Source organism: Neofelis nebulosa, chromosome 11, assembly GCF_028018385.1.
Source record: "Neofelis nebulosa isolate mNeoNeb1 chromosome 11, mNeoNeb1.pri, whole genome shotgun sequence".
In the NCBI taxonomy this organism is placed as follows: Eukaryota; Metazoa; Chordata; class Mammalia; order Carnivora; family Felidae; genus Neofelis; species Neofelis nebulosa.
Window position 1 is genome coordinate 60,244,179 of NC_080792.1, and position 25,250 is coordinate 60,269,428.

The 25,250-nt window shown below is 47.1% G+C and overlaps 2 long non-coding RNA genes across 2 annotated transcripts; both read left to right on the top strand.

The window, feature by feature from the left end:
- The first annotated feature begins 286 nt into the window (after window positions 1-286).
- Window positions 287-16,859, top strand: LOC131490406 (uncharacterized). Its single transcript, XR_009251090.1, has 4 exons — window positions 287-2,717; window positions 12,462-12,639; window positions 14,106-14,290; window positions 14,932-16,859. It is a non-coding gene; the product is annotated as an uncharacterized LOC131490406 (long non-coding RNA).
- Window positions 16,860-16,899: 40 nt separating this feature from the next.
- LOC131490405 (uncharacterized) lies at window positions 16,900-21,945 on the top strand. The gene is made up of 2 exons (XR_009251089.1): window positions 16,900-17,901; window positions 18,645-21,945. It is a non-coding gene; the product is annotated as an uncharacterized LOC131490405 (long non-coding RNA).
- Window positions 21,946-25,250: the final 3,305 nt, after the last annotated feature.

A 25,250-nucleotide genomic window follows, 5' to 3' on the forward strand; every position in this document is an offset into this window, starting at 1 on the left:
CTCATCCTGAAATGCACAATATAATGAAACAAACTTGCTTAACCTGCTGACGATGCACGTGAGCGGTCTGAGATGGTGAAAAGGAGCTGGAATATCTTGCTTTTTCCCACCTGACCCTCCACTGCTGACCCTCACCAGATGGTCCCATGGGGTGTGGGTGTAGGGGGCGACGAAGGAGGGGGAGGGAGAGGAGGATAAAAATGAAGAAGAAAGGAAAGAGGCAGCAAAGGAGAGGGGAGGAAAAAATAGATGAGAACACAGAGGGGTGGGGGCGCGTGGATGGGAAGGGGGCAGATACGGGTGAGTGTGACAGAGGCTACAGAGAGAAGGATTTTGAATGTTTCCAGCTCTGTAAAGAAATTTAGCACACCACACAACTCTTCTTTCTCCAAAAGCAATCAAATCAACAAACAAATACACAAGAGCGTGACTCCCCCTTAGCCACACATGGCCACTCCAAATGCAGAGCAGAGTGGCCCGTGGCTGGGGAAGATGAGGTAAGACAGGGCCCTGGGGCTGTGGAGGCTGTTGGCCCCTTTCCCGGGAACCTAAGACTCTCCCAGAGCCCACAGGGTGGCGGGACAGGGGACAAAAATTCCTATCTAGTCTCTGTGCATTGGAGCTGGGCGTTCTGCCAAGAACGAGTTGTCTTCTCAGGCTGCTTCTTAAACAGAATTGGGTTCTGGGACTAGTGACCCCGGGGGACGGGTGACCAGAACATAGACCGGCTCTTGAGGAGTCCTATGAGCAGATGCAGATTTGCCCAAAGTCATCAAGCACTTACCGTGTGCCTGGCAGGGTCGCAAGTCCTCAGTGTGTTTTTATCTCTTTGGACCTCCTCACCCCCACTCCGGGGACCCTTTGGCAGTGGCTGCTGCCCCGTGTTGAGCCCAAATGGAGCTGAGACTGTATTTGCCCGATTTGGACTCTCTTGGTCCCCGAATGGACACCATGACCGCAGGGTTGCGGATCTGGAAGGCAGGCTTTGGGGCTGCCTGGGGCTTGTAGCGCTTGACGTATGCAGGTGAACCAGCAAAACGGTGTCCCGAGCAGGCTGCACACACTGTTAAGAATCCTAATGCAGGAGTGAGCGGTCTTCTTGGCGTCGGTGGCTCACTTTGAACAGGGTTTGCTGTCAGATTCCCGAGAGGGCAAAATGTTATCAGGAGATCAATCAACACGTCCCCTCTGCTCTGGCCAAAGCAGAAATCCCCAGTTTTGCAACATCCTTGTTCCTTTTTCGCACGCAGGGGGAGAAGGTGGGAGCTTTGCTTAGTCTCACTCTGATGGGATGGGCTGTGACCGCTGGTGGTACCTGCCGTATAAGAAATGGCTGGGAATGGTCATGGAGCATTTTCTTGATGGTATGAATGACACAAGCCAAAAGACTGCCTTGGTCCACCGTCAGTCCGTTTCCGGGACACCGATGAGCCAGACTGGGAGTCTCCAAAGTCCCTGGTTCTGATGCTGAATTCTGCTGGTTCCGTGGGCCACCTGCTCCTGATTACTGGATGCAGGGATTCTCTCCTGTGTTCGGCTATGAAGGCATCTGATAAAGCCCGGCTGCTTTACTGCCTGGCTGATGCTGATCTGTGGAGAGTTTTTATTGCTTTACACATCGGTGCTTATCCCTCTGGGCGATAAGAAACCAACAAGACTGTCTTGGTAGGAGGGGCCCAGAGCCACCAGCATTGTTCTCCACCTAAACCACTGGGTGTGACATGGGACTTGGGGTCACAGTTGGGGTCCATGTGTTCTCTGCTTGGAGGCCATGACCTCCTGTCCCTGGAGATGAGGTCCTCCAGGGCAGAGGTGCATAGAGCATTCTGGGGCAGCTGGAAAGGGGAGGCCACTGTGTTTTTTGTCCTGGGTCTTACCCCAGTGGCTGCTGGAGAGGGGCCTTGGGGGCAAGGAGATGTGGGGCAGGTCCTGGCCAAGTGGGAAGAAGCAAATTCACCTCCGAGGGGCCAGCCTCACCTCTCAGCCCTTCTCCTCCCCACCTTTCCCTCCTCTCTTCCCTGCTCATCTGGGTCTCCCTCCTCCTCCTCCTTTTTTTCTGGCCTTTGTCCAACTTTCCAGGCACGTGATTTCTGTGTGCTCCTCACCCTGTGATATGCTACCCTCTGTGATATCAGGGCCTGTTCCCCCCAGCTCCTGTGTTCTCAAGGGGCCCCTGGACCAGCCCCACTGCCAGCTGCTCTCTCCTAGCCTGTGGGCAGGCCATTCATTAACGGAGAAGGCCTTCCAAGGACCCATGGCTTCTTTGGAACTCACAACAAAACAGGTTCTGTAAGGATTAGTGAGGCACCAGCTTTTATGCAATAACAGCTAATCCCTTGTTTTCATAACAAGGTTGGGAGAATCTGTTTCTTGTTTCTCCAGCTTGTTTGTTGATTCTAAATAGCTGCAGTGCCCGTGGCAGGGATGGTTAAACTCCATCCATGACTCATTGGTACCCCTGTCTCTGCCTCACAGGTGTCACTGCTGTCCTTGGAGCTGGCCGTCCTCTGATCACTCAGCTGTCCTCAGTCCTGGATGCATGTGGAAATCACCAGGAGCTTAAAAAATTACTGATGTCTAGTCCCGCCCCGAGGCTTCTGATTTAAGTGGTTTGGATGGTGGCCTGGGCATTGAGATTTTTTAAATATCTCCTGGTACTTCTCATATGCAACCATGAAGAAAACCATTGCTTTCTGTGAATTCAGGAAAGACTGAAGGTTGGTCAGGGGCCTGGAACAGGGTGGGGGAACAGACGCTTTGCAGTGTTCTCAAATGGTTTCACAAGGGTCCTGTCTCTCTAAGAGACCAACATCTTGCACTTCTCCTTGTTTATTCACTCAACAAACATGAGCTGAGACCTTAATAAGTGTTAGACTTTAGGGAGACCCATGGAGAGGACACGAGGTGGCTGTCACAGAGTTTACCAGCTCTGGGGAAAACGGAGTTGAAAAGAGATAATTGGGACACTCTGCCATAACTATTTTAAAAGAGATTGTGTATGAGCTCAGTGGAAGGAGGGTTGGGTTGGGGGTAGGGTTATAGCATGCTCTTTAGAAGTTATAATCCTTATTTGGCAGAGAGAGAGAGAGAGAGAGAGAGAGAGAGAGAGAGAGACTGAGCAGTTTAGCACAAGTTGTGTGCTCTCAGTTACTCAAGGTCAAGGGAGAGACAAGGTGTTGATTCCCGCAAGGTCTGTCTTCAGATGTGTCTGATAGGCTTCTCCCTCCACAGCTAAGGAGATGACTTACCACTGCACTATGGGATATTAGATATTATCTGGAGAATTAAAATGTTTTTACCTACTGTCCCATGGATCTGATACTCAGTTCTTAGGAATGCACTAGGGGTCATTGCTATTGGACATGTGGCCTGTAGACCAGCAGTGTCAGGGTCACCTGGGAGCTTGTTAGAAATGTAAATTCTCAGGCTCCCTCTCAGACTTACTTAATCTGGATCTCTGGTAGTGGGGCCAGGAATTTGTATTTGATGAGCACTGGAGGCAATTCTTATGAGGGCCAGTTCTGAGAAACTCTACCAGAGGTCATTGACTCGGTTCCCAATGGGGTGATGTGATAGGTTGCATTGTTATTCCCGATCTTTCACCCTCTTGGGATCCACACCTTTTCCATGCGACTCTGCAGTTCTTCCCACTGGAGTAGAAGTATATTCCCTTGCTCTGACGGTTGACAATCTTTGGCAATAGAAGGCATTACATGTTTTTGCTTGCCCCTCTGGGAGCTTCCAGCTTTCACGTGGAAAAAATGCCATCAAGAAGCTGCTGCCTCTTCAGCCTAAGGCGGCATGACTGCATGGAGCAGAGCTTCCCCAGCTGGCCTGTAGACTGTAGCCCAAAGCGGAATTTCCCTAGCTGAACTGTAGATCTCTGACCCTGAGAATAAATGCATAGTATTGCTTGCCCCTGAGTTCTGGGATGGTTTGTTATGCAGCAATAGCTGACTGATACAGCTGATTGACATGGGTTTTATATATCCACGCAGACAAGATTCAGCACCCCAGAGGTGAAGCTATTGGTATCAGGAAGTGAGGCCAGCGTCTGGGGCTGGGGGTCAGGGGAGGCTGTTTGTGCCCAGGGGCCCCGAGCTCTTTGCCTCATGCATTCTCAGTGGCTGTCCCTGAAGTTCCCTGCTTCATTCTCCTGGTATTATCCGTTCAGATCCCTAAGAGAATTTGATGAACTATGCCATAGGCCACAGGAACCATCATTTATCACTCACCTGACTTCCCAATGGATCTCCTTGCTTCTACGTATTGCCCTAGTGTCTCCTCTCAATGGAGCAACCAGACCTACCCTTTTAAAATCTAAGTCAGATAGTGCCCCTCTTTGGCTCCACACCTTTAAATGACTTCCCATTCTACTCAAAGCCAGAGCCCTTGCCGTGCCCACATGAGCCTGTGCGTTATGGCTCCCTGTTCCCCATGGATCTTCATTCCTATTATTCCTTTGTTCATCCTCTGGGCCCCTCTGGCTTCCTGCGGTTTCTTGACCAAACAAGCTTGCTCCACCTAAAGATTTTTGCAACCGTTGTTCCTCTCACAACCACACTTTCCCCTGGCTCTGGGAAATGCCCACACGGCCGTCTCCCTGATTTCTTCACTGTCTTGCTCAAATGTCACCTCACCAGAGAAACCTTTCCTTTGAGACATAGAAATGGCAGTCCCTCCTTTGCCCCATATCACACTCTTTATCCTCCTTATCCTACTTTCATTTTCTGCTCTTTATATCCATCTGACGTGTTATCTATTTATCTATTTTCATACTTAGCGGCTGCCTTCCAGCCTCCAGAATACAATATTCATGACAGCAGGGAGTTTGTTCACTGCCCTTTCCCCAGTGCCCATAACAGGCACATAGTAGGTGCTTAATAAATACTTGTAGAGCGGATGAATGAAAAAATGAATGAGTCATAAGCTAGACTGTGGTTTGGGAACCCCGTGGTCAGAACATGGCTGCCAAATTGGCCCATCAGCCGGGCCTAGGGACAGGGACATTTCCCCTACAAGGGGCTAGAAGTATGCCAGAAGCCAGAACTAATTATGTCTAATTAGACTCTGTCACAGGAATGTTTTCTTTTCTTTTTTTTAAAATGTTTATTTATTTATTTATTTGAGAGAGAGAGAATGAGGTGGTGGGGGGAGAGGGGAAGAGGGAGAGAAAGAATCCCAAGTAGGCTCCACATGGTCAGCACAGAGCCCTACGTGGAGCTCCATCCCACAGACTGTGAGATCACAACCTAAAGCTGAAACCAAGAGCGGGATGCTTAACTGACTGAGCCACTCAGGCGCTCCTTTCACAGATGTGTTTTAACTCAAAATTCATCTCATGTGATATCCTCTCCCTGTCAATAAAACTGTATCAGATACCGAATCAGAATTAGATTTTCGGTGAGCTGTGAGTATGAACGAGGGACCCAGGTTGAACTGGTAACTTAATAGTTTCAGGTAACTAGACAAGTTGACTGAATAATCGTATCAGTTTCTACCTCCTGGGAGACTTTCCAGTGGGAGCCAGAAAAAGCTCCCAGGACGAAGCTCCCCCACCTTCCAGGACAGTGCTGGGTAGGGGCAGTGGCTGACAGTCTTGGGAACACTTATTCTCTGCTTTTGGGACGGGCCTGTTGAAGTCTCAGGATAGGGTAGGCTTTGCTGGAGTTATAAACCCCGACGTGTCAGTGGCTTAACACAAACAAGTCGATTTCTTGCCCGCACCGCATCTGAGGTGATCCGACGTCTCTCTCAGAGGCCCTTCTCCAACTGGGACTCAGGGACCCACAGAGATTCTCACTGCGGCTCTGCCCCCTGGGAGTTCTCTGCTTCCAACTGTGCAGATGTCAGTGGTCGTGGAGAAGGTACACTGCCCTGGTCCGGCTGGGGCGTTACTGCTGCTCACAGGCTGGTGAGGAAGGCTCAGGCATGCGGGTCAAACCCAACTTTCAGGGAGGCTGAGAAAGGTGTCTTCCAGCATTCCTGGACAACGGAGCTGGTGTGGGGAGCACACAGCGGTGTTTCTGTTATTCTTCTATGTAAGTTAACATGTCTCTGCTGTAGGTCCATTGAATTATGTCATACTTTAGTTTTTACATGGCAGTCTTATTTCTAACAAAGCAAGTAGCAACCAGGAACTTACTCCCGAAATAAATCAATAAAAGCTGAGCCACGTCGAGGAGTAAGGAGTGAGTGCTGGACAGTTGCTTGCAATGGCAAGTAAGCCCCTGGGAAGTGGGCATTGAGTGAAATATTCACAGATAGGTACAAACTTCCTGTTTGTGCAAATCTTTTAGATGCGTATGCAAGTCACTGAGACCTTTTTTTTTTTAATGAAATATGTGTTACCAATTCAGTTAAATGACTAGAACAGAGGTGATGTACTGTCAATGTTTGTTAGCAGTTTGCATTGCCTTAGCATTTCAGATCACTGGATCTTGAAGGATATGAGAGGTCACTAAATTGAATTCCTTGACTGTTAAATATGGGGTAACTGAGGCATGGGGATGGGAACGACATCCTCAAAATACAGCAGAGCTGGCCGGTTGACTGGATCACCTGAATCTTCCCGCCCCCACTCTGGGCTTCCTCTGGGACTTGGGTTCTTCTTCAGGTGCAAGGAGGGTTCCTGCCAAGGATGTCAAAGATGCCCCAGGGTATCGGTGAGCCTGAGGGGTTGTGCTTTCTTCTGATTGTTTAGCCATTGCCCCAAGGCAAACCTAGAAGGAGCGAGTGGCATTTGCACACACAATTTCCATGAGAGGGCAGAGACCTGTCTCCTCATCCTGTTGGGGCTCCCTTCCAGGTGGAACCGCAGGAAGCAGTGGGACCGCGTTCAATAGCCTTGGGGAAAAACACTGGGGCAAGATTTCTTTGTGTCCTTTTTGTGGCACCTGATTCACTTCCTTTGCTTTATATATAGTTTTCCAGGAATAGGAAGAGGTGCTTCTCACCACAAAGATATTAATACCCCGAGCAGAGAATTTGAAAGAAAACAACCAGGGATGGAAACATCAAGTTGGATGGGAGCAGGGTGGAGAAGGAGAGAGAGAGATTGAGAGAGAGAGAGTGTTTCACTATTGTGGAGGAAAGTTCAAAGAGATAAGCCAAGGCCACTTTCCTGTGTAATCAAATGATCTGTTTTATTAGCATGGTATCCTCGCAAGAATTTTCTATAGCCTACTAGGTGATACAAAACATAGCTTATTATTATTATATTATATACAGTATATAACATTATGATTATATATTTTATTATCTGCTATTAAACATGTCAGAATTAGCTGACTTTGGAAGAGCATTGGGAATAATTAGCAGTCATCCGCCATTCACCAGGCAAGTTGGCCATACCTCCCTGCCGCTAAGTCACGGTAGTGGCATCGAGAGAAGACACGATAATGAGCCCCAATAATAAGGCAGCCCAGAGTCAGAGCCGTCCTCCGGAGCCCAAGGCACCGTTTTAGGAGGACAATTTTGGGGCAACTCTATAATGGAAAATCCCCAGTTCCGTGAGCATTCAGGGTTGAAATAAATGCAGATTTATTTCATCTAGGAAGTTTAATTACTAAGTGAAAAACGTAGCCTTTCTTCTGCAATTGGAAAATTTAACTAACATGGAACAAAGGAGAATTTCTTTTCTTGAAGCTAGCGAGGAAAACTACCAGTGTTTTGGTTTAGAGAAACCAGTCTTTTTGTTTGTTTGTTTTTACTCTATTTCTGACAGAGAGAGAGAGAGAGAGAGAGAGAGAGAGAGAGATACAGAGTGTGAGTGGGGGAGGGGCAGAGAGGGAGACACAGAATCCGAGGCAGACTCCAGGCTCTGAACTGTCAGCACAGAGCCCAAATTGGGGCTCAAGCCCACAAACTGAACCGTGAGATCATGACCTGAGCCGAAGTCGGACACTTAACTGACTGAGCCACCCAGGCGCCCCGGGTAGCTAGTCTTTGACTTCATCCTAAAATGAAACCTGTCAGACCATAGCCGTAGACACGCAAACACATTTTTGCACATTTTCATGTAAGTCCATAGAGGTGGGCTAAGGGGATATGTATGTAAACGCTGGGGAAGGCAGGAATGTGGGGTTGCCGCATAGGGCTTTGCCAAAGGGAACTTAGGTACATGTGTGCATATCGGAAGAGAGGAAGATGGGCATCTGGGCTGGGCACCAGGATAGGAAAGAATACAGAGGGGGTCCGTCCCACCTCCAGGGACATCCTAACCTACAAGAGATGCTCTGTTGGGGGAGCATCAAGAGTAAGAGGGCCCGTGTTTTTTCTGAGGGTTTTGTGCACCTTGGAGGCATGGCGTGACGAGATGTCATCTAACTGAGAAGTGTTGTCACCTCCGGGAAACCTACCGCCTGGGGTGTTTTAGGGGACAGTGTAGATGCCCAAAGTAAAAATGGTGCAGTAGATCCGAGTGAGCAGTACTCACTGTGTGTAGGACCTAACTCTGGCCATGTGGATGCGATGTCTTGTGCTTTTTTTTTTTTTAAGTAAAAGTTTGGATGGTGGTTGTAGATCTTGCAGAATCCCTGTGGGCTGGACAGTTGGTTGTCAGCAGTGATTGGGAGCCGGACTTGAGGAGGGCGTAGACCTTTGTTCTCTTTGGATCTAGGATGGCTGGGAAGTCACACGCCATGTGGACCTCTGAGATACAGTCAGTAAAACCCACCTGGGGAGCTTTCAAAAGTGCAAATGCCTGGATTCCATTCTAGCAAGACTAACGCTGAATCTCAGGAGGTAGAATGGGAATCTGGGCAACATGAGTCTGAAAGGAGCCTTCAAGGGCTTGCAAGGCCATTAAGGCTGAGAAATACTGTCAGAGGGCTTGGGGGGTTGAAGCCTGTCCCCCCAGAATTCATGTTTACCCTGAACCAGAGGACGTGAACTTGTTTGGAATCAGGGTCCTTGCAGACGTAATTAGTTGAGTTCATGCTGGGGTAGGGAAGGCCCTGAGACCAATGACTGGGGTCCTTATAGGAAGAGGTGAGCATGGAGGTGCACATAGAAGAAAAGGTCAGGTGAAGGTGGAGAGGACATTGGCATGACACCATGAGCAGAGAATGCCTGAGGTCACCATAGGCTGGAGGCAAGGAAGGATTCTTACCCTAGAGCTTTCAGAGGGAGAACGGCCTGGCTGACATTTTGATTTCTAGCTTCTAGCCTCTAGGATTGTGAGAAAATAAATTTCTGTCATTTTAAGCCACCTAGGTTGCTGGTAATTCCAGCAGCCCTAGGAAATGAAGGAAATGAATACAGAGGGGATTTGTAATACCTGACTTTAGGGCCTTTCTTTTTCTTTCTTCTTCTTCTTTTTTTTAACCAAGGTGCTAACGGATTTATATGCAAAGAATCTCATTAGGGGCTCATGTTCCCCCAAGAGGGGAGCAGAGGCTAGGCAGCCTTTTTCTTTCTGGGTAGCTGCAGAGCCTTAGTCTCCCCAATAAGCGACACTGTAAGGGTGTAAGACTGTCCATACACATAGTGGAAGATGCCCTTGGTGGATAAGAAGACATGTTTGGAGAAGAGTCCATCACTCTGAGGAGTGTGCCCACCATTTGGCTTCTCAGAGCAAGTGGAGGTGTGGCTGTGACTGCTCATCGGCAGTGAGGTTGACCCTAAAGCACAGCCACAGGTGCATACTGTAGATGTCCTTGGCCTTCTCCAGAGGGATGTGCAGCCATTTTGCAGGTGACTGCATTTTGAGGAAGGGGAACGAGTGAGACTTTGAGAGAATTGTTAGATGCTGGCTGTGAAATGATACTACCTCTTAGGGACTCAAAAGGCTATGGCCCATCAGCCAGAGCTGGGGATTGTTATGGTCAAGCGATTAATAGGATTTTGACTCAGGTCCATCTCACAGTGGGCCAAGTGTATCTCTGAACCCATTCTATGCTTATATCTCCAGTTCTGGGCTACATATGAAAAAGACATACTCAGTAACTGGCAGAATCCCCACATTGGTTTCCTGACCCATGGGATTACCTAAGGGCTATTATGGTGGGAAAGGCCAAGTGGAAGATTCTAGAACTGCTACAGAAGCATTACGGCATTCCTGGAGGGACTGCAGGGGTTAGTGCTACTATTAAGGACTTGAAAGTCAAAGTTAGCAAATTCGACAGTGTTTTCATTTAACTTTCCTGTTTGGCTTACGCAGATGACAGATGGATTTTAGGAGCCAACGGTGGGTCATTGTGCATTCAGTCACGTGGTGACTCCAATGGCAATTGTTATTCCACATGTGTACATTTTTCACATCTTCTAGCATCTGACATGCAGCTACCAGGATTTTGCAGATGCCTCTTCCCCTCTATACATGTTAGTGAAGGTTATCAGAAGCAGCGTGCGCTTAGCTGGCAGGGCTAACAATGTACCTTCACTGAAACAAACTCGTCTCTAGTCCTCTGTCATAATCTAATCCACAGGGCTCTTGCTTGTCCCTCTATCCCACGGGACATCATACTGATCTATTATACTGATGGCCATTGATGATATGCTGATTGGACCTAGTGAGCGAGAAGTAAGTTGGGGGACACTGACCTAGACACTTCGGTGAGACATATGTGTAACCGAGGGTGGAAATGGATCCCATAAAAATGTAGGAGCTTTAGCTCAGTGAGACTTTCTAGGCGCCAAAACACGCTGAAAGAGAATTCTCCATATCTTGCACTTCCTCCACTAAGGAGAAGACACAAGTCTAGTGGGTCTTTTTGGATGTTGAAGGCAGCAGGCACTTCATTTGGTCATGTCATCTGCATCATTCATTGAAAGACTCCACAAGGTACCAGTTCTGAGTGGGTCCCCCAACAAAAGAAGGCTCTGTGGTAGATGGCTTGGCAAGCTGTGTTGCCAGGTTGACATTGTGATGAAGGATATTTTATGATGCGTCATGTCTCTGACACATGGATGCTATCCTGAAACTTTGGCAGCTCCTTGTGAATGAATCAGAGAGAAGATCTTTAGGATTTTGGAGCATAGCCATGCCGTTCTGCAGATGGCTCTTCATTTGAAAAATAGATTTTGGCTCATTACACGATTCAGTCTCTATGTCTTTATAGAGCAGAGACTGAACACTTAACCACGGAATCCATACTGTCCATCATGAACTGAATGTTTTCTGACAGACCAAGTCATAAAGTTGGGCAGGCACAGCTTTCTGTCATCAGTTGGATGTAACATGTACAATATCAGTCTTGTGATAAGCCACATGTAAATTATACAAACAAATGGCTCAGATACTCATGGCTCCCAGTCCCGCTTTATTGCCTCCTCTTTCTCAGCATCCACATATGGCATCACTGGGGATTTGTTATGACCAGGTTAATGAGAGGAAAGAACTTCAGTCTTACCTTATAAAAGATTGCATGACATGGTCCTCCAAAGATGGATGAAGTAACAAGTAGGATTTTGTATGCTGCTTTAGGGAGAGACTTAGTCTGTCTTTGGTCATGTGATGGTAGTTGCATCATTTTGGGTGAAAACGTAGTTTTGTTATCATCCTTACTTGGGAATTAAACATGATCTAAGGGGTGCCTGGTGGCTCAGTCTGTTAAGTGGCCAATTCTTGATTTTGGCTCAGGTCAGGATCTCACGGTTTGTGAGATTGAGCCTCGTGTTGGGCTCTGCACTGACAGCATGGAGCCTGCTTGACATTCTCTCTCTCCCTCTCTCTGTCCCTCCCCTTCTTGTGCTCTCTCTCTCTCTCTCTCTCTCTGTCAAAATAAATAAGCTTAGAAAATGATTTCAAAAGGTATATACGGATGTCTCATTGAAAAAGGGTGGGCTGTGATGGTTTTGTGCAGTGTTAACTTGGCTAAACTGGAAATATGTTCCCAAGGGTCATTGTGTGGATGTGAATTAGACACACTCAAAGAGAAATCGTGTGATGTTTGAAAGGTGGAAAGAAAGCAGCAGCCATTACTTTCTGAAGATAGTTGTGGTTAGATGTGTCGAGAGACAAATGTAGAGACACGAGTGGATTCCGGGCTGTTCTTTCTGCTCCTCAGTGAGAGTCCGTCAGACAGTTGCTGGTGGGGCCCACACTATCCTTGCTATGCCCCACTCCACCTCCAACTCACCTTCCTGACAGCTGGCCCTGCTGGCCACCAGTGAGCGAGACCTGCCTTCCACAGCCTTCTCCACGGGCTCTTCTCTTGGGAGATGGCGTGCCTGGTCCCAGCAACTCTGGCAAGTGCTGACTCGTCCATTGGTGTCATCCCTCTCCAGTTCCAGTTAAAGAATCCCTCTTTTGGAGCCTTATTTCCCTAGTTTCCCCATAATTGCATGAGATGTTGTTTCTCTAATAAATAAGAATTGTTGGTACCTCGAGCTTGGAAGAGAAGGAGAAAGTCCCCAAATCCTTGAAGAAATGAGAACAAATCTGGCCATTGTCAGGGAAGCACAGCAGGAACCAGGTCATTGACCCGTCTGCCTTCGCCACCTTTGCTGCCCTGCAGGCACACACCGAAACACATCTCAGTAGAAGTCTTCAGCGTGAAGTTTCCACCTCAGTGATCTGAACCTTCAATGTACACGTTTAGGCTGAGAGGCAATTGTGAATCCAGACATATTCACGGCTACACTTCAGAAGACAGTAGGAGCCCCATGCACCCATCTTGGCAATCTGAGTTTGAGGTAAGTTATGTAATCGTGTCAACAGTCAAATCTTGTGTGTGGGATGGAGAGAGGAAGCTTCCAGAGTATGTCAGTGGGTGGGTTGTTGAGGTCTAAATCTCAAGCAGTCATGTTAACTCACAGTTTAGCAGTAAGCAACATGTGAGTTGGGAGCCTCAGGGAAAACTGTTGAAACATGTGTCTAGAGTCTCCAAGTGCCACGAGGTAATCATTTGAAAACTTTTCACCCCCTAAAGAAATGCTCATGGAGCTGGGGTCACAAAAGCAGACTTCTGAGATAAATTTGGAAATATTTCTTATCTAGACCCGCAAACAAACAACCAAACAAACACAAAGCCCAGGTGCACTATGGGATTCTAGAAGGACTTAGTTGCAGAGATCCTTAAACCTGGAACTTTTAGGAAATTAATTGAGCACCATTAAATGTGGCTATCTTTCCAGGGGGACTTTTTAATGTTTAAGTCATGGGGAGAGCTAGTTACTAAACCAGAAAGGTGGTGCTTTTTTAAGAACTCTGACAAAATCAGGAAATTTAAGTTCTCATCTGGGTGTTCCCAGAAGAGTCACTTATTCTCTTTAGGTCAAAGTTTATTCATCTGTAAAACAAACAGGTTGGGCTAGATCAGAGGATAGATTAATCTCCCGATTCAGCTCTAATCAACGAGACTTCAGGGCTGAGGGGAAGTGTTCTGGGAATGACGTCTGCCTTGGCCAGGCAGGAGCCTGTAATTGAACGAGAACCAAGCCTTTAGCCTTGGATCTTGGATGTTCAGCCTCACCACTTACCCAGCTTTGTGACTGAGCTTCAATTTCCCCACTTTCTGGTTCCCAAATGCCACTCTGGTCTGATGCCACAACCAACTGGGTGCATTTAAAAAATACTGATTTCTGAATTCCAAAATTGGAATTTCAACAGATACAGTTCTTTAGTTGAACAGATCCAGTTTGGAACAGGGATCTGTGTTTCTAGAAACCTTTTCAGGTAACAGTGACTGGTAGCCTTATTTCAAAATCCCTGCTCTAACCAACACACACACACACACACACACACACACACACTCAGGTTATTACTCTTACACACTCCATGTATGTAATGAAGTCCATTTAAACACAGAATTCTAATTTGAAAAAGAGAGAATTCCTTAGTCTCATAATAAAATGAGTTTATTCACTTATGCCCCTATCTCTGCTAAAGGGTTTGAAGTGCAGGAAGTCTCAGTTAGAAGTTCTTCATCTAGGGACACCTGGGTGGCTCAGTCGGTTGAGCCTCTGACTTTGGCTCGGGTCATGATCTCGTGGCCCATGGGTTCGAGCCCCGCGTTGGGCTCTGTGCTGACAGCTCAGAGCCTAGAGCCTGCTTCTGATCCTGTGTCTCCCCTTCTCTCTGCTCCTCCCCCACTCACTGTCTGTCTCTCTTTCTCAAAAATAAATAAACGTTAAAAAACAAAACAAAACAAAACAAAAAGAAGTTCTTCATCTGACTTTCCAAAAGACTACAGGAAAGGCTCACTTGGAGGAATACAGTGGAGACGTCCGGCATCTGGACATTCCTTCTGCGTGATGGCACACATCTGGCTCTTTGGAATGAGCAGGACGTTTCCTTTCCAGTTTCCCTCCAGATGTCTGAGGATGTGAAGATACAGCCCAAGAGGTGAGCAATTTATCAAGCGTCACTGACTAATTAAAAGCCAGGGCTCGGCAGAAACCTTGCCGGCTTCATTATCCTCATCATGTAAAAATGCCCAGGCTTTTTCATGCAGACACACGCTTCGGTCAATCAGACAGTGGACTTGTTTGCTCCCTTCGCTTTATCCATCCAGGCCTAAGAGGCCCACAACTAAGTGAGAGATTGGTGTGCACGTGCAAACGGATGTCCTGGAACAGAGGGGTGAAGAGGGGCTCTACAGAGGGGCTTCTATAGAATCCAAATTAAGCTAATGCCATTCAAACTCCTGCCCAGCTATGTTGGGCCTTCTCAAGGTTGCCGAAATTGAATTCAAAAGCCAAAAACGTATTGCTAGCCCGGCTCACAGAACAACTGCCGATTGCAAACACATGGTTTAGCAATGCGTAAGATGCTCTGGGGTGACACTTGGGGTTGTTGATTAAGTGGGATAATCAAAGAAACATCATTCCATACCCTTGCCCTTGCACACCCGCTCACATCCAAAATAATTTTTTTTTAGAAAAAGCACTAAGAAAAAAAAAATCACTAAGTGAAATAAAAATCTCTGATGAAAATACTTACTGGTCCCAAAGATGGAAATTAAACTTTGAATTTGATTTTTATAGATGTCCACGGAAATGCCACATAAAGCAAGACGCTGTGCACTTAGGGATTCTTGCAGTTTTGGGTGCAATGTCTGAAACGAAGGAGGTTAAGATCCTCAGCCATGAAGAATCCAGCACGTATATCTTTAGGGGACAGCAAAACAAACAAACAAACAAATCACCCCGGAGACATGTCTGTTTCATCAGTCAAGGACGCCTGTGGACACTAGGCGAGGGCCAAACCAAATGCCTGCGCTCGGAAAATACCCACTGGGCTGAGGAGGGGCAAGGGAGGAGGTGGTCAAGGATAGCCTGGCGGCCTCCCTCCAAAACCCCAGCTTGGAAATGCTTTGTTACAGGCAAGTGTCGGTGGCTTAGGTTCGAGTGGGTGAAACCTGGACCAAGAAGGTGGTCCTGCCGAGTGGAGGAGATGAAAATGTGCTGGTGCTCAGGCAATTTCAGGGTTCTGGAGTATTTTCTTTTAGTGCGTGCTATTAGAAGAACTCCTGGCTGTAAGGGGCTGTGCAGATAGGCAGAGAGCACCCTGGCTCGGCTCTCCAGGTTTTGTGCTCAGCCTTGCTGTTAACTCCCTGCAACGTGGGGGACTCACTCCACCTTCCGAGTCTGAGTCTCCGTTTCTCCTTATCTTCTTCGGCAGATTCCCTTTGCAAGAGGAATTCCTGGCAGAGTTCTGCTTCTTTCCCCTCCTCCTTCTCCTTTGTCTGTAACCATGTTCCTGCTGAATAAATCCGTCCCCATATCCTCACGGACACAGGCCTGAAACCCCTCGAGATGTACTAACGGCAGGCAGAGTGTGTGTTTGGGGAGGGGGTGGCTGGGTAACGCTGCTGCGTGTGGATTGCAAGGGGGACAAAAAACCGTGCAGACAGATGCTTTTCTCTTTCTGTTCTTCTCTGGTGGAGGTTTCCCCCAGGCTTGGCCTGGTTGGAGCAGAGCTGAGCATCAGGACATTCTGAGTTCAGAAGGCAAGAAAGAAAATGCAATCGGCAAGGATTTTCTCTTGCTCACGCCCCATCCTGAGTGCGGCCTGGTGGCGGGGACTGTGGTCTGAAGCAGCGCTTCCCAAAGTGTGCCCCATCCCCTCCACCTGGTTAGCAGCCAACATTGCCCAGATTCAGATTCAGGGAAGGAGTGTGGATACAGCCGGGGTGGGGGGCATTCTCAGTCTTGGTTCACTTCCCAGTGGATTCTTGCTGTGTTTCTCAATCACTTTTTTCATTATCACCTCCCTTAGGAGAAAAATTAGCTTCGATTAAAGTTCTGCCTGTTGAAGGAAATGAAATACTGAGAAGTAAGCTTTTGATGGGTAGCATTCACCTTTGGAAAGCCACAAACCGTGATAATATCTGTGGTTTTTGGCCCCAGAGAATTAATTTGTGCCCCATTAGGGGTGATGTCTCCCACCTTGAGAGGGCATGCTTTGGAGGTCCAAGCAGGTGTTTCAACAAAATTGCCTGGTTTCCAGAGGCCATACCTGGCGTCTCCTTCTTCTTTTCCTGGGACAGATGGGAAACTGTCCCAGGAAAAGAAACTCATTCCTAATTTGCTTAGAACCTGATCAGGTTTGTGATAGAGATAACAGATAGAAGAATTATTAATGTATGGAGGGGATTTGGAATAGGTTTTAAGAGGAAGGGTTCACATTTTAGTTCTGCTTGTTGTTGGCTAGTTAACCTTAGGCAAGTTATGTAACCTTCCTGGGCTTCACTTTCTCAATCTGTAAATTGGAAATAGTATGACCTCACCGGGTTTTTGTGACTATTTAATGATAAAGTACATGACATGTGCTTAAGAGAGTGCCTGGCACCTATTTAGCTTTTATTGGAGTCCCCATTTGTTCATTTTCATGATTAATTTTTAATCTGATTACCTAATTTCAGGCATGTGAAGTGATAATAAGCAAGTGTTCCCAAATAACACTTTTATGTTTTTGCTTATTGGAGGGTGGAGTGGGTGGGGTGGTGCTGATTTCTCCTTTAAGGAATGATTAATGGCAAGAATTCTTGGCTCTTGACTTTGGTAAACAGGAGAGAGCACTTTTCTACAGCCTCCCAGTTAGGTCATTTTGCAAGCCATGAAGTTACTAGGAACCCACGTTTTAAATCTTGCCTCTATTGCTTGAAACCTGTGTGAGCAGAACATGTTCCGAGACATTGCTGTGTCTCAGTTTCCTCTTCAGTGAAATGGGAGCAATCGTGCCTACCTCACACGTGGTGATTCGATGAGGTCATCCATGCCAGATGACACAACTTGTTAGCAAGGGTGTCTGTCTAGTCTCGTCAGAAAACCGTCCAGGGAAGTCTACGTGTCTTAAGTGGTCTGACTTCACCCCTAATTGCAGTTCAAGCTGCTGTCGTCCGCAGGGCACTTCCCTGGGATGCGTGTAGGGAAGTGTGCTATCTCCCACCAGGTTCGAACAAAAACACCCATGACCCCCGTCGCGGCTGGCAGCAGCTCTCACAGCCGTGGGGCCACCCGCTTAGGATGAAGCCAGCCGGGTGGGTGTGGGACAGGGAGAATAGGAAAGGCTTGCATTGCTGGTGGCTGTGCTGGGTCACTTATCAACCGGCCCTGATACTCTCCCTCCCGCTGCACTTCCGGTTATGTGTCATAATAAGAAATAGCCTATTTCTTTATTGCGTGAGGAAGTCTGAGTGCAGGTTAAAAGCCCCCCAGTGAATACATCTAGTTTCCAAAAATCATTACAACTTTGGATTTTATTTAGCTCCTCTTTGATTTATCCACTCTTCTTTTTTAAATTTTTTTTTTAAATTTCTATTTGAGAGAGAGAGAGAGAGGAGAGAACATGAGCGGAGGGGGCAGAGACAGAGACAGAATCTGAAGCAAGAATCTGAAGCTGACAGCTGCGGGCTGTCAGCACAGAGCCCAATGCAGGGCTTAGACTCACGAGTGGTGACATCATGACCTGAGCTGAATGGAGTTGGACGCTTAACCGACCGAGCCACCCAGGTGCCCCTATTCATATTCACTTTTCTATTCATGCATTCAATTATTTTTCCTGAGCCTTTGTGTGAATAGCACCATGCCACGCAGTGGGAAACACAAGAACTTAATGCTCTGCCTACCTCCCCAAGAAGCTTAGATTAGATACGTATCTTCCTGTGAGGAGGAAGGTCACGGATGGAGCCACTGGTTGAGAAGACCCTTCGGGGAGGGGTTCCCATGAGACACGGCATCGAGGCAGGACCTCCTGGTTGAGTTTCTGGAGGACAATGGCCGGTCAGTTTGGTTGGAGAATTCATAGAAGACCGTTAAGACAAGAATCTAGGGAATCGAGAATTAGCATGGCATTAGCCTAAAGATTTTGCGTTGTTTTTTTAAATACAAGTAAGAACTCACTGAAGACTTGAGGTCTAGAGCCATAGGATGCAAAAAGCATTTTCGGAGGAGTAAGTTGACAGACTTGTGGAACCGAGATAAGGAGGTTGGAGGGAGGAGGACCAGTTCGGAGGGTCTATTACCTAGGCCCCCCGCACCCCCGCCCCGCCACTCCTTTCAAAGTGACAGAGGTGTGCGGGACCCCCCAGAGGAACACTGGTTCTGTGTGTCTTGACTCCAGTCTTTCTGGAGATAGTCCCAGGTTATCAGTAAGACCCACTCTGGAGCCAAAGCAGGATACAAGGATGTGAGGTATTTTGTTTTGTAATGTGGGAGATTGGTGTTCATTTTATTTCATTTCTCCTTATGTCCAGTGCACGGAGTTGGGTTCATCACACTCCTCAGCTCATGGCCCCTGAGAGGATTGAAGGAAGGTTCTCAGTTTAATATTCTGAGGTAAACCAGCCCATAATTCAGATGGTTGGCCTCTCGATGGTCCTCATCTTTTCTGTTTTCGTCCGTATTCTTAAACATGTGAGATAACCCAAAAGTATTTAGACTATTGGCTCTGCCTTTAGTGAGGTGGCCCCGAGTCAGAACAAGGTCTACTCTTCCAGATCATCAGATCTTCAAAGCCCCGAGTATCTAATAATCACCTTCTAGTGTACTTCGTGGTCTGATTCGCTGCATTCATTATAAGTATGGGCGACTTTACTGTCCTATCACTAAATAGTGTTCATCTGGCTTGAAAAAAAAACTCGAGGCTTTTCTGTAACTAATTAGCGATTGTAAATATGCCCATCTCCCACTCTTTTAAAAAAAATTTTAATGTTTGTTTTTTTTTTCTGAGAGAGAGAGAAAAACAGAGCATGGAGCAGGGGAGGGGCAGAGAGAGAGAGGGAGACACAGAATCTGAAGCAGGCTCCAGGCTCTGAGCTGTCAGCACGGAGCCGGATGTGGGGCTTGAACTCATGAATCGAGAGATCATGCCCTGAGCCGAAGTTGAACGCTTAACAGACTGAGCCACACAGGCGCCCCTCCCACTCTTAATATAGACAGTCATATATTCAGCAGTGACAATAGTACTACTTACTTCTTTCCAAGTGTGTATTTATTCCCTCATTTACAGATGCAACAGACATTTGAGCACCTACCATGGGTCGCATCGTTTACCAAATGTGGCGGCCATTTGGAATCCACTGCATCCCTTCCCTTCCCTATTCAACATGTCTATAGTGCCTCCTGCTCTCCTGAGACTGCTCCCAGCTCTCAGACCCCATGGCATCCTTACCTTGCACCATGCCTCAGTGCTGCTGGGTTCTGTCGATCACCCCTCCCTGAACTGCTTCCCTTGACCGCTAATTTTTGCTATCCTTCCCTCTGATGACTTATCTCTTAGATGGAATTCTTCAGACTTCTGGCCTTGGTACTCTTTCTTTCTGAAGCTATATCCCTAGCTGGTTTGTCTCATCCTGTGTGTCCATGACTCTCACATCTGTCTCTCCAGGCTGACCTTTCCCTGGAGATCTGTCCTCTGCCTCCACTCTACCTCTGGGGGCCACTTCTCAGTCTTTATCTGAAAAATGAAAACGTCATCCTCCCCCAGCCCCCTCTTTTCCCGTATTTTTGCCCTGGCTAATGGAGCTCATCACTAAAGTCAGCTGATCCACGTGGGGTGCATCCACAAGACAGAGGCTGGAGAAGATTCTTGCACCTCTGGTAACTTGCTTCTATTGACCGAGGTGTGGGCCACAGAGTTGTTCAGAGTAAAATGCTGAACGTTGGTCTCTCCTTATACATAAGAATGATTGTTCCCAAAGAACATGTCTCCTTAGCTTGAGATCTTTCTGGATGGACAGAAAAAGGGGTGGGGCTAAGGCCGCTTTGTCAACGGTCCATGGGTGGTTTGCTTCTCTGGGTGACCTCTGTCCTGGATGTCAAGGAAGAGGAATATTTGGGAACCAGTCCCGTTGTGGCTGTTCCTGGGAGTTTAGTCAGATTAAGCACACTCAGAAGACGAAAACGGTGGGTTTTCAGGAGAGCTCTTGCCTCTGTGGCCTCATCTGTGGGTCCCCCAGAGGAGCCATTCCAAATAGCTTCTGGCAGCACAGTTATACGGGCTGTGCTGTGCTTTAGTGCCTTTGCACAAATTGGAGTCTGTGCTGACAACGGTCGTTCATTCATCGGTCCCTCAAATATAAATGGAGAGATGACTTAGCAGCCCCACTCCTAGGTATATACCTGAAATAATTGAAAGCAGGGACTCAAGACGATACTTCTACACCCATGCTGATAGGCACCCTTTTCACAGCAGCCAAAAGATGGAAGCAGGCCAAGTGTCCACCGACAGACGAACGGACACACAAAATGGGGGCAGGGGGACGTACACACAAGGGGAAATTATTCAGTCTTAAAAAAGAATGAAAATCTGATACATACACAACATGGATGAACCTCGAAAGCCTTATGCTAAGTGAAATAAGCCAGACAAGAAAGGAAAAGTATTGTGCAATTCCAACTTACATGGGATATGTAGAATAGGCAAATTCAGAGAGACAGAAAGTGTGTAGGGGTTACCAGGGGCTGGGGGAGGGGAGGGGGGGAGCTATTGCGTAATGGGTACAGAGTTTCTGTGCAGGATGACGAAAAGTTTTGGACACAGTGGTGATGATTGCACAACACTGTGGATATAATTAATGCCCCTGAATAGAACACTTAAAAATGCTTAAAATGGCAAATTTTGGTATATATATTTTGCCACAATAAGAAAATACATAAACGGAGAGAGAGCGTGCGCCAGGGTGCATTCACCAATGTGAATTTCTAGGGCAGGAACCTTGCCTGATCTGACTGTGTATCCTCTGAGCCCAGCACACAGGAAGCGCAACTAAGAAGGACCTTGAGGTTGGGTCTTGAAAAACTGAGAGATGAGAGGCAGTGGCATGTAAGTACATCTAATCTTTCTATTTTGTTATCCTGGAACTTAGGTACTGTGCTGATTAGGTCCCTTTTTGCTCTAGAAATTGTCCCCTTCTGGGTGGTAGGGGCGGAGAGAAGGATTGGCCATGGCTCCGTGAAGTGTCGTCTGGTGACAAGCTTTGGACACACCTGGAGGATACAGGGCATGGTTTGTTGAGGGCACATGCGGGGATTTGGAAAGTCAAGTGAAGAGGGGCTGGGGATGTCTCGATTCTCAGCTCAGAGCTTTGAGGTAGAGAGGCCGAGGGCTCCTGGGCAGGGGAGTGCTATAGGAGAGTGTGGGTTGAGAGAGGTGGCCTCTGGGGACCAGATGCACTCTTCCTGTGCAGGCTGGGCTCTTCCAGGCAGCCTTCAGCAGCCACACGTAGCCTTGTGGCTTCAGCACACAGCTAGGCACGGCCCGTGCAAAGGTTGTGATTATGTGGATCAGAACTGGCTTTTCCCTGGGAGGAGGGGAGGGATGTCTCCTCTTTTTCTTCTTCAGTTTTTCCTGAAAAAAAGAAAACAACAACAACAACAACAACAAAAACCAGCCAAACCCAAAAAACAAGGAAGTACTCCTCCCTGTGTCCTTCAAAGCTCTGTGGCATCTTCAGATCTGGGTACTTGAAAGCTAAAGCTGGTCATAATTTCCGATGGACATAATGTGCATTTGAAATTCTTTTCCACATCAAATTAAATCTGTCTTGGACTGATTTCCTGGAAGTGTTTTTCATTAGAATAATAGTCCTCAGCTGAGAGATCAGATACCGCAGAAGGGGAAACAGGAACAGGGGACCATCAAGTACATCCTTCGGGGAGATACCCAGTGGTTGCCTCTGGGGGACTATTCGGGAGAGACCATCCCTTCTCTAGGCCTGTGCCAGGGAAGATGTGCTGGTCTGGTGGCCCACCAGTTACTTCAGTGATACAATCTTTCTTTCTTTCTCTTTCTCTTTCTTTTCTTTTCTTTTCTTTTCTTTTCTTTTCTTTTCTTTTCTTTTCTTTTTTTCTTTCTTTCTTTCTTTCTTTCTTTCTTTCTTTCTTTCTTTCTTTCTTTCTTTCTTTCTTTCTTTCTTTCTTTCTTTCTTTCTTTCTTCTTTTTCTTTCTTTCTTCTTTCGAGACATAACCAGCAGGGGAGAGGGGCAGAAGGAGAGAGAGGGAGAATCTTAAACAGGCTCCACACTCAGTACAGACCCCAATGTAGGGCTCGATCCCACGACACTGGAATCATGACCTAAGCTGAAATCCAGAGTTGGACACTCACCCAACTGAGCCCCCTAGGCACCCCATTTTTAACTTAAAGTGTAAACAAAAAAGGAATTGGGTTCAACTAGGAAACCACCCACTAACCCTGCCCCCACGCCCCCCACCCCCCACCCCCAGCCAACTAAAATCCATTGCGTCCCTACTGGCTGCACATCCTTCTGTGGTGCCAGGAATATAATGGTTAGTAAGACAAAGTCCTTGAAAGAGAATAAAGCTCACAGGAGGAAACCCCAGGGACCAAGACAAAGCTCCGGGAGTATCTGATGACTCTTTTTTCTGGTCTGAAATGTATCCTTCTGTGGAAGGCAGATATGCATCCTCTGCCTTACCTACAGAGGGTTCCAGACTGATGGAGGAAATCCTTCTGAAATTCTTTCCTCCTCCTCCTCTCTGAAACATGACTTGTTTACTGCAGGCTGTTAACGGCCTTGAGAGTGTCTTTAATCCTCAGCCAGGGTCTTTAAATATAATACATCAATAACAGGTAATTATTCTCTTTGAACTTTTTGCTCCTTTCCCCTATACCCTGCGGGGTGAGCTTGGAACTTTTAAGCACTGTAACAGATTCTTCCTATCAAAGTGTCAAAACTCATAAGGCATATGTCAAAGAATTCGTTTGCTTACTTAAATCTGCCTCCCCTCCTCCCTCCTTGTACTTCTAAGTCTCACCACAAGCTTTGTGGATTACTGTGCTGAGGGCCAGTCTTCAGCCTTGAAGCTTTTCTTTAAACCAGGACCACCTCGGACCCTGAAGAATTTGCCCCCACGCACCCAACCTCGTCGCCCTTAAGAACCTCGGGGGCGCCTGGGTGGCTCAGTCGGTTAAGCGGCTGACTTCAGCTCAGGTCACGATCTCGTGGTCCGTGAGTTCGAGCCCCGCATCGGGCTCTGGGCTGACGGCTCAGAGCCTGGAGCCTGCTTCCGATTCTGTGTCTCCCTCTCTCTCTGCCCCTCCCCCGTTCATGCTCTGTCTCTCTCTGTCTCAAAAATAAATAAAACGTTAAAAAAAATAAAAAAAAAAAGAACCTCATGCGGTTGAGTTTGTTGCTCCTGGCCTGTCACGTTATTCCTGTTTCGAACGTGTCCAGGAAAATCCTGTCAAATTCAAAACTTCCTTTTGCCCCAAACCCATCTTTGATCTGAGAGGCCTGGACACAACTGGCTCTGAGCAGCTCGCTCTGTGCACGCTGGGGCCCAGGAGCTCTTTTTGCAAGCATCTCAAGGAAACAAGAAATGGTTTATTTGTTCCGTTGGCCAGGGTGAGTGATGGATGGCCTGCTCCTTAGCTCTTGTGAACTCCTGGACCAGCCCTGTCCTGACGACAGCTTTGTCACCAGGGAGCTCTTGTCACCTCCTTGAGTACTCTCTATGGGCTGTGGATTGGTCTGCTCCATGGAAGCCACTGGCACAGTTTTCCACTTTTTTTTTTTTTTTTTTTCCTAACAGGTTGGAGTAGCCAAGTGACTGCTCTAACCTTATTGCTACATCATTGTGTTAAGGGTGTCAGGTTGGTTCTCTGTTCAAATAAACTATTGCCCACCCAAGGCTCTCGTGTGTGTGTGAAGGGGATTTCCAGACATCAGCTAAAGTGGTACACAAATGAATATACATGCTGTTCATTCAGAAATTGAATGCTTAGGTGTGCAGAGCAGATGGTCAAGGGGTTCTGTCAGAATTTCCTGTCTCCGGCTCGCCCGAGGGAATGAAATCAATAGCGAACTAGGAACTCATTTTAGGTGTAAGGAATTAGCCAGATTTAACTAAAGAGAAACATCGAGGCTGTTACTTGACATGGAGAAAGTTATCCACATTTCTATACCCCAAATAATCAAATTGGATAATTGAATTCTGCGATGTTGCTCAGATGGTTTCCTTGCTTGCTAAGGATAGAAATTCGCTTTGAACGTAGACATAACAAGATCTAACAGGATGTTCTGGAGTCTCGCTGGGGAATAATGACTAACAAAGTGGAAACTTTCACTCTTAAATCTGATTTCATCCCTGACCTTGCTAGTGACCTTTGGCCTATGGTCTCCTCTTTCAATATCTGTTTCCCCATGATTATGATGGTTATACAGTATCAAAGGGGCCTTTACATGTCATGAAGAACTCATACGATAAGCAATATGTTTATAGTGAAGAACATCGAAGAATTTAGATTCTGTCTCTCTAGGATGTCAAAACGTCCTTATTTAAATCAATGTGGTTAAAAAAAAAAAATCAGTGTCTGGATATCATGAAGATCAATGAACTAGCGAGCTGACCGTAGTTTTCCTTTATCCAACAGTTATTTTGGCAAAATGTGATAGAGCTTGAGTGTGCCATGTGCATAATTAACAATGGCTGAAAAACAAGGATAACGTTGTGCTAGTAACCTTCAGGGAGGGGCCTGGGTGTTTGCCCTTGAATGAGCTCAGCAGGGAGGGTGGGCTGGGAGCTCTGTAAGGAAAGAAGTCAGATTTAAAGCTCCCGTGTTTTTGAAACTTCAGTGAGCAGAGGGACATCTGGTAGAGAAGATATCAACAGTTTCCTGTTCTCGGCTTTGTTATTTTTTCCCCCATTCTGATTACAGGTTAGGCTTTCACGGGCTGGCCTGGCCAGGGGCTGGGAGACGGAGAGTTACGGGAGTGGGTAGTTGATCACTTTAATTACAGGCCCAAGGGTCTTTGAGGGTATTTCTTTCCTTAGGATAATCTTCACAGCTTTGTTAGCATCTCAGACCCATGGATTCTTGTCATCACCACACTGGATT